This window comes from Miscanthus floridulus, chromosome 17, assembly GCF_019320115.1.
Source record: "Miscanthus floridulus cultivar M001 chromosome 17, ASM1932011v1, whole genome shotgun sequence".
Taxonomy (NCBI): Eukaryota; Viridiplantae; Streptophyta; class Magnoliopsida; order Poales; family Poaceae; genus Miscanthus; species Miscanthus floridulus.
The window spans coordinates 7338705-7348087 of NC_089596.1; positions in this window are offsets into that span (position 1 = coordinate 7338705).

Below are 9383 nucleotides of genomic sequence, written 5' to 3' on the forward strand. Positions count from 1 at the left end.
AAATGCTGAAAATTCGGGTTTTTGAAAATCCAATTCAACACAATTGTTTTGAAATCGATTCAACCATACAAGTCAACACATATCATAAAACAATATTCACACCAAGCATTGCAACAAAAATTATTAAACTTTTATTAAGGAAGAATTTGAATTATTTAATAGATTCCCACATTAAAATTCACAAAGTTTCTTAATCACTATTATTTCATGTAACATATAACACACTTCATAACAACATTTACATGCTATAAATTAAACATGAAATGCATTCATGAGTTGATACATGATGATTATGCATAATGATGACATGATCACCTTTTAAGTACTTTATAACATCAAGGATGTTACATGCTTGCATATTTCTTTTGTGGTAGAACGGAGATGATCTTCCTCACGATGTCCGCATCATCTAGCTTTAATAATCCTATTGAATGGAGCTCATTGATAATTAGATTCAATCGAGAATACATATCACGAACAAGCTCATCATCATTCATAGCAAATGAATCATAATTTTGCTTAGCTAGACAATGTTTTTGCTCACGGACATTACTTGTGCCATCATGGAGCTCTTGGAGTTTTAACCAAATTTCATGTGCCGTATTTAAAGTGAATACTTGGTTAAAAACATCCATGCTAAAAGATTCAAACAAGCAATTTTTAGCTCTAGCATTAAAATGCAATTCTTTTTCATCACTCTTTGTGGGTTTTTTGGGATTCTTAATGGGTTTCATCCCGTCATGAGTGACTCTCCATACACCTAAATCAACCGCCTCAAGATGGCAAGCCATTCTAGCCTTATAATAGAGGAAGTTAGTGCCATCAAATTATGGAGGCCTAGCGGTATCCATCCCAACCACTCTAAATAGCGTCGGCTCAACGGCGGTTAAGCCAAAGGTCCAAATATGAGCCAACCGGCTCTGATACCACTTGTAGGACACGTGGACGCCTAAGAGGGGGGGTGAATTAGGCAACTTAAAATTCTAACTCCAAACTATGGCCTCTTTTTCTACCTCTAGCAAAACCTATGTAAAAGATAATCTATCTAGATGTGTAACTACGGTTTTGCTAGTGTGTTGCTATCTCTACCGCAAATGATAATAAAATGATCAATGTAAATGCGGATGCTTAAAGAGTAAGGTAGAGATATGCAAACTCCCATTGACGACTCCGGTATTTTTACCGAGGTATCGAGAAGCGCGCAAGCTTCCCCCTAGTCCTCGTTGGAGCCCCTCGCAAGGAATCCCTCGCAAGGGCCAAGCTCCCGGTCTGGTAACTCCGTGGATATCCTTGGGCCTTCCCCACGCGCAAGTGAGTCTCTGATGTGCCTTCTGGCAAGCCTCTCCTAGATGCTTCCTGCCGTCTTCACTATCAAGCTTTCGGCCGAAACGCCGCGGGCCTTGTTCCCTTCGGTACACGGTGGCGGCCGCACCACAAATGCGGTTGGTGCGATCTCGCAAGACTTCAAGCCCCTCCGATGTACAACTCTTGTGCTCGCAAGCACGGGGTGGCAAGAGGTATGCAAACCTCACTAAACACTAGGCATACACCTAGAGCAAGCGCATAAGCGGTGGTCTAATCAACCTAAGCACTTCGCAAAGCACCTACGCTAATCACCTGATGAAACACTAAGCACTTCGCAAGTGGAGATCACTAAAATGGTGTATCAACACCCTTGGTATGTTTCCTCAGCTCCACCCTTCTCAAATGGCCGGTTGGGGGTTGTATTTATAAGCCCCACTGAGAAAGTAGCCGTTGGGGTCGAACTCCCGCAAAACCGCTACTGACCGGACGCTGAATCGTCCTAACCGAACGCATTCGGTCGTCCCGACCATTGCAGCCACGAACTACCGATCGAACGCTGCCAGCGTCCGGTCGCCTGACACCGGACGCGTCTGGTCGCAGTTTCGTGCGCCTAGAACCTCTCTGTACTCGATCGGACGCTGATGCCCTGCGTCCGGTCGGTTGCCACCAGCGTCCGGTCCTTGCGTCTAGTCGCCTGTCTGCCGAGTCTCCACCCAGTGTCCGGTCGCAGCGTCCGGTCGCTTGTCCAGCGTTTGATCCAGCGTTCGGTCACCACAGTGAGCTCGTTTCTTCGCGATCTTGCATACGGCTTGGTTCCAATCTTCATGTTTGGACTTTGTTTGATATCTTGGGTCTTCACTTGTGCTTCTAAGGTCTTGCTTGAGGTGTTGATCATCAGATCATCACGTTGCCTTCGTCCAAGTCACATCTTGCACCCTATTGGACTACAAAACAAACACTTGCAAATTCATTAGTCCAATTTGGTTGTGTTGGTCATCAAACACCAAAATCCAAAGTAAATGGGCCAAGGGTCCATTTTCCTTACACTGCTGAATCTGCTGCACGTCCTCAGGTACTCGCAAACATAGAATCCACGTAGAACTGAGCCATAGGGTTGTTTAGCGCACTGCACGATGTATAATACACAATCATTAGAACATATATAATAAACAATTAGTAACAGTAGTAGAACTAGTAGTAGTGAGTAGAGTAGAGTAGAGTAGAGTAGTAGTAGTAGAAGGAGTAGTAGGAGTAGGAGTACTAGAGTAGAGTAGAGTAGTAGGTGCAGTATTAGGAGAAGAGCAGTAGTAGTATTGGTATTTACCGGGAACTCACACCTGAGTTTCAGTTTCGTGCCATTCTTGATCTTCTTCTTCTCAGATCTCTGATCATAGCAATCGGGATCTTTCACGTACTTCATATAAGTGTTGTACGAAAAACCACTAGTGTCAACGACATTTTCAACAAGTATGTTAACCGTAAATGAATAAGTTATGTCACTTATTATCTCAAACAGTTTTCAAATTGCTTGTACCTTGTTTTGTTTGTATCCCGCAAAGAGTCAAATATACAGGCCCTTCCGTCCTGAGGATAGATTATAAATGCAATCCAGTGGCCCATGATGCCCTGGCTGCACCATTCACACAGTACAGATTAGAAATGTTCAAATATGAGAAGTCATTATCCCCGTACCTATATATATATATATATATATGTTCCAAGTATCTTTTGGACTTACCCGAACTGGTGGACGGCCATGATGCACCCATTTCCCCATACCTTCTTCATGGCCTCATAGATGTACATTCCCGCCCAATACTTATATTCGATTACCAGATTTTCCTTGTATTTCTTTCTCTCCTCCGGGTTCAAGTTCACCAGATTTCATGAGTGTCTGGTATATCGTAACCCGCAATGGTTCTCTCTGTAATAAGCATCGGAGAGAGAGAGAGATAATATCCTTGCCCAATTCCTTGCTTACATAGGCCTACATCCTGCAAGAAAAAGTCATCATGGCATTATTAGTTTGTTCCTAAAGTACCTACAGCGATGCAGTAGTGTCAAAGTCATAAGTAACTTATAGGGCAAATAAGGTGACTTGGACGACGTCGAGGTCCTTTCGCCGTAGTAGTCTATGCATGTCGTGGAAATCTATGATGACTTCACCATCCGTGGGCGTGTGGAAGTACTTCGTGGAATGTTGATGACGAAGTTTTTCAGGCCCACTTTCGCTGCTTCCATGTACCACAGATGGAACCTCCTTACCTCCCACTTCTCTTAAAGGAGTTCGCCCAAGGTCAACATGAACTTCTCATGCACGTAGTTTTTAGGGCAATCATCCGACCGGGGCCAAAACAACGGTGGTGTTTTCAGTCTACAACACCGGGAGTTGAGATGTTAGGGAGTGGAAAAGGCAAATAGCATCTCAAAATGAATTATAGATTGACTATGCTTGCTAGTAGAATACCTTTCAAACATAGTTGAGTATGGGTGCTCATCGGCTATTTGATAGGCCGCCCAACTCGACTTAGTGTGGTTCGAGGGTATGGCCTCCTCTTCATCTGCAGGCTTCCTCGGCGGGGGAGGACATTAGTTTGAGCCCTACTTTGAACCACTTGTAGGTGGTGGTGTCACATCACCCGATGCTGCCCCTGTGCTTCCTTGTGGATTGTTGTTGCTGGGAGGCAAACTGCCTAGAGGACTGCTGCCTAGGCCGCCAGCATTGTCGTTTTCATCACCGCCATCGTTGTTGTCGTCGTCACCTGAGTCACCCAAGGAAGACGACAAAGGGTGTGAGGGCTATGACGCTGGCGTCGGCATGTCCAAGACAATGTCGCTCTTGTTCCATACCACGCGCATGCCAATAGTAGCACCAATGAACCTGTACCCCTCTTTAGTGGGAATGTTGATTTCATCCTCGTCAAAATCTTTGTTGGTCCACGCCACATTGACCCGGGCATAGTCGGGAGGGATCGGCTTGCCGTCGTACATGGTGCCACTTTTGGGCTGCAGTGCCACTCCCGTGGCCACATCCTTCTTCCTCTGTGCCCTGCCGAAGGGCACCTGGAGCGTGCAGCTCGTTGGTTCAATGTTGTTGTCGACTAGGTACCTAGGGAGTTGTTCGGTCCGTGGCACCATCTGCCCTTGTATGGCGGCTTGACCCTATGGTAGTAGCACGCTAGCTTGGTGAAACATCTACGTCCACAGCTCCACCATCTTGGGGTCGGTGCTCGTGAAAGCGTCTTATATCTTCCCCATGATCATGTCCTTGACTGCCTCATCATGGCCTTTCTAGAGGAGCCCTTCCTTGTACCTCTGCCTCATGTGGTAAGAGTTGGTGTCGGATTGCCAGGCCTCCATGTCCTTCTAGCTCTACCTCAAGGAAACCCCACGGACGCAGCCGCGGTGCTCGGGGTTTCCAAGCGCCTTGGTTAGTATGTCCCTCTCTCGGTGAGATTCGAAGGACCCGCTCTTCTCGTCCGTAGAGACCTCCAAGATACTCTTCTCCACCTCCTCGGCCTTTGGCTTGTTGTACTTGGTCCTGCCCTGCTTTAGCTTTTTCGGCTTGCGAGCATAGAGGTAGTTACATGACCTCTCATTGTCGCCCTGTAATGGATTCAGCTGCTCGGCCTCAGCTGCCTTCCTTTCTTCCTGCGGCCACTTCTCCGTCTTTGTGGCATACCCTGTCATGCCTAGGTGGTGGTGGAGCTCATTCCTCTTTGCGAGCTCCGAGAACTTCTTGCCCTTGACCTTTGCTTCTTCGGTCGATTGTTTCATGACGAACTCTTCCCAGACGTCACGCGTGATGAAGTTGTAGTCTTCGAATGGTGTCCTCCCTTTCTGCACGTACTCCCTATTAAGCATGGACCTGAAGTTGTGAATCACTTTGCCTACAACAAACAGCGCATGCCCCATGCACTTGTCTTCATCATAGCCCCCCCCCCCCCCCGCTGGATACGTGAACCGCCTCTTCACCTCTCCTCACACATTTCCCTTGATGTCCTTGGGGACTTTCCTCCAATCATTATATGTTATAGGCACCTTCTCCCTGACTATACAGGAACACTGGTTGCTGAAGGTGTTGATGATGATAGTTGGCTCCAAGGGCTCTCCTTTTGGCCCTATCTTGTGTATCGCGTGCACTTTCTTCTTGCTAATCTGATGCCTCCCGTGTTGGTCCCTCTTCAAGTCTGACTTCTTCTTGCTACCCATCATTGCGATTGAAGAAGTGCCCGAGGAGGGACCGGGTGCTTCCTCCTCCTCCCCTTCTTCACCGTGGGGGTACTCCAAACGAAGAGGCACCATCGGTATCTGTCGAGGACAAGAACTCGCATTAGTTATATACTTGCGCGAGGCCCACGAACGTTGTGTCAATTAACGTGCATAGCTTCGTCTATGTACCTCATGCCTTGGGGCTTGGGTATCATCTTCCAGAGGCTGTCATGGCTTCACGCGAGAACCTCGTGCCTCGCCCTTCGGATCAAAGTCCGGATCATCTTCTACCTCACCATGAGGTCTCTTCACCGGCCTCGATGTTAGTTCCTCGCTCTCATATGAGGTGCTCCCGTTTGATGATGAGCCTTCATCATCACTTGCATTAGGAGTAGCCTCGCGCCAATTTTCAAGAGCCTCCTTGGTCGACATTGATAGCTATGACGAAGAGAGAGTTATAGGAACATTTTATAATTATATAAACACAATGCTATATTCATCTCAAAACATATATAAAGGAATCATTAATTATATATATTCATTTAAAAACAAGATTACATCCTTTTTCATATACATTTGGTGTAGGGATACAAAAAGTGAAGAAAAGTACAAAATTGTACAAGAAAAGTACAAAATTATGCAAGAAAAGTACAAAATTTAAGAATTTGGAGAAAAATCATGTACATAGTTGGCTCAGATTCATCCCATTGTCATTGAAAGGATCTAGCAAGTGGCCTAGAGGGGGTGAATAGGCCTTTTCTGAAATTTAATCAACTTATGAAAACAGTCAGAACGCGGAACCTCCAGGTTTAAGCGCGGAGGTTCTAGGGCAGGGAGGTTCTGGGACTGAGCGTGGAACCTCTGGGGATTAGAGTATAAAATTGATCTACTACGGAATTTTACGAATGAAAAATAGATCGAATGTATTACTAGCCTTCCTGGGGAGTATGTTGACCTATCCAAACAGTCGATTTATCCTGTGGTTCAACTCACCACAAAGGCTTGTTTACATCCACATTGTTGAGGTTAGCCATAAAGGCTATGGAGTCTCTTTCAACTCGCTCCTCTTCTCTAACCTATCACCAAGGCAATGGGTTAGAGGGTTCCATTAAGTCATAAAGGGTAATACAAACTTTCCGATGCTCAACCATAGTGGATTGGGAGCTACCGGGTGATCGCTAGCCGTCTAGGAGCCAATCTCCAAGAGTAACGAACACACCAAGCGGTTAGGGCTTCACCAAGTGCACAAGAACGGAGGAGAAGGATCTTCTTGAGCTTTCTCACACTCTCTAGAGCCAAATCCCTCAAGGAATCATAAAGATTTGAGAAAGGGAGTTGGGAGCACCAATCTTAGGTGAGAGAAAGAGCTTCAATTCGAGTCTGAGTGAATGAGAAAGAAGATGACCATTGGGGGTGAAGGGGTATGGTATAAATACTACCCACATCACCCACAAAATGGTCTAGTCAGACATACCTCAGAGCCTCCGTGTTTGAGCCCGGAGGTTCCGCGACTGAGCGTGGAGGTTTCGCGTAGGCCAGAGCAGATAAGAATTCAGCTCGGTTGGCTTTTTGTGGTTGGGATTATTTAAGTTGAAGATGGAGTTTTGAGCACTTGGTTCCACCCAGCACACCATTAGTATCCCCCTTGATAGTACGGCTTGTCCTATGACTCAATTTCAAAATATAAAATGAATTAACATAGCTCTTCGAGCCATTGCAAGCCATCGATTCAAGTTGGGGAATCTCCTCCTTTGTTTCTTTGCATCCACAATTAAAGATATTTTGTCAAACACTTGTCAAAGCCATTAGTCCTTTAATTATGTGGTCAATATCACCAAAACCCACTTAGAGCTTGATTACACTTACAATCATCACATCGCTTCTAAATAGGTTGCTTGTATACAAGCCATCCTAGTTTAGGAGCTTAGTACCAGTAGGGGGGCATTTGATCATCATAGCCGTTGCCTCAACATAAAAGGGTTCACATCATTACAAATGCCACTGCCTCAACACATTTTTCAAAGTTTAAATAGTTCATCATTGCATATGCCACAGAGAAGCTCAAATTCAAATCGACCCCCGGATATGGACAAGTAGAGAGTAGTAGAGGATAGTAGTAAGAGTAGTAGGAGTACAGAGTAGAGAGGATAGTAGTAAGAGTAGGAGGAGTAGAGGATAGTAGTTAAGAGTAGTAGAGTAGAGTACAGAGTAGTAGTAGTAGTAGGACAATAGTATAGAAGTAGTAGAGTAGTAAGAGTAGAGGAGTAGAGTAGTAGAAGTAGTAGAAGTAGTAGGAGTAGGAGTAGGAGTAGTAGAGTAGAGAAGTAGAGTAGTAGTAGAGTAAGTGTAGTAGTAGTAGTACAGTAGGAAATAGTAGTTAGGACTAGCAACAATGTTGTAGTACTAGGACCAGCAAGTAGTAGAAGTGTAGCAATAGGAGTATAGGAGCATAGAGTAGTATAGAGCACTTGTAGTAGTAGTAGTATATAGGAGGAGGAGGAGTATATAGGAGGAGGAGTAGTAGTATATAGGAGGTATATAGGCAGTAGTAGTTAGGTAGTAGTAGTAGTATAGAGTAGTACAGAGTAGTAGAGCAGTAGTCAAAAATAGGAGCAGCAACCAACACACCAGTAGAGTAGTAAGAGTAGTAGAGTTGTAGTAAGTAGTATGTAGTAGTTGTAGTAAGTAGTATAGAGTATTAGTAGTTGTTGTAGGAGTATAGAGTAGTAGTAGTAGTTATTGTGGGAGTAGTAGTAGTTGTAGGAGTAGAGGAGGATAGCCAAATTCAGTGAGGGCATCACAACCAGAGGAGGGCAGCAAAATTTGGGGAGGGCATCAGTGAGGGCATCACAACTAGAAAATAAGCCAACAGTAAGCAACAAAAAAAGGTAGCATGTGCTCATTCAAAAATAGGCAACATGTGCTCAATTCAAAATAGGACGGCCAAGTAAACATGTGCTCAATTCAAGAATATGCAGCATGTGCTCAATTGAAAATAGGCATGTGCGCGCTTAGATAATAAGCCAACAGTAAGCATCATAGGTAGGGGCAGAGAGGGAGAGAGCAAGCACCAACCTTGCCCTGTGCTAAGTCCTTCGGCCGTTTCAAATCGACCCTGAAGAGCTGCCCGAAGCATAGAAGAGTAGCTAGAAAATAGTAGTAGTAGATAGAGTAGTAAGTAGTAAGTAGCAGGAGTATAGCAGTAGTAACTAGTAGGAGTAGAGGACCACCAGCAGTAGTATATAGGAGGAGGAGGAGTAGATGAGTAGTAGTAGTAGTATATAGTTGTAGGAGTAGATGAGTAGTAGTATATACTAGTAGCAGTAGTATATAGTTGTAGGAGTAGCATAGAGCAGTAGCTAGCACCAGCAGTATATAAGAGCAGTAGCCAGTAGGCATAGAAGAGAGAATTAAGTAGACAAGTAGCATATATTTCATCAAATTCATCTCAAATTTATCCCAATTTACCTCAAATTCATCACAAATTTATCCTAATTCATCTCAAATTGACCCCAATTTAGTCAAATTCATCTCAAATTGACCCCCAATTTAGTTAAATTCATCTCAAATTCATCTGATAGTGGGAATCTCTCAATAAATCATTCAGACAGAGGCAAGTGCTCAGTTGAATATGAAATTAGCATCATAGGCAGTGGCATTGCCATAGTTAAAAAAAATTGCATCACAGGTAGCAGTTCATCAAATTAGCATCATAGGCAGTGGCAAATGCTCAGTTAAATGCTTAGATAACCAATATATTAGGCATCATAGGTTGTGGCATTTGCATTGTGACAAAAAAACACATCACAGGTAGTATTTAATCAAAACTAGCAAATTGAAACAAAAAATGCGTCACAGGCATCACA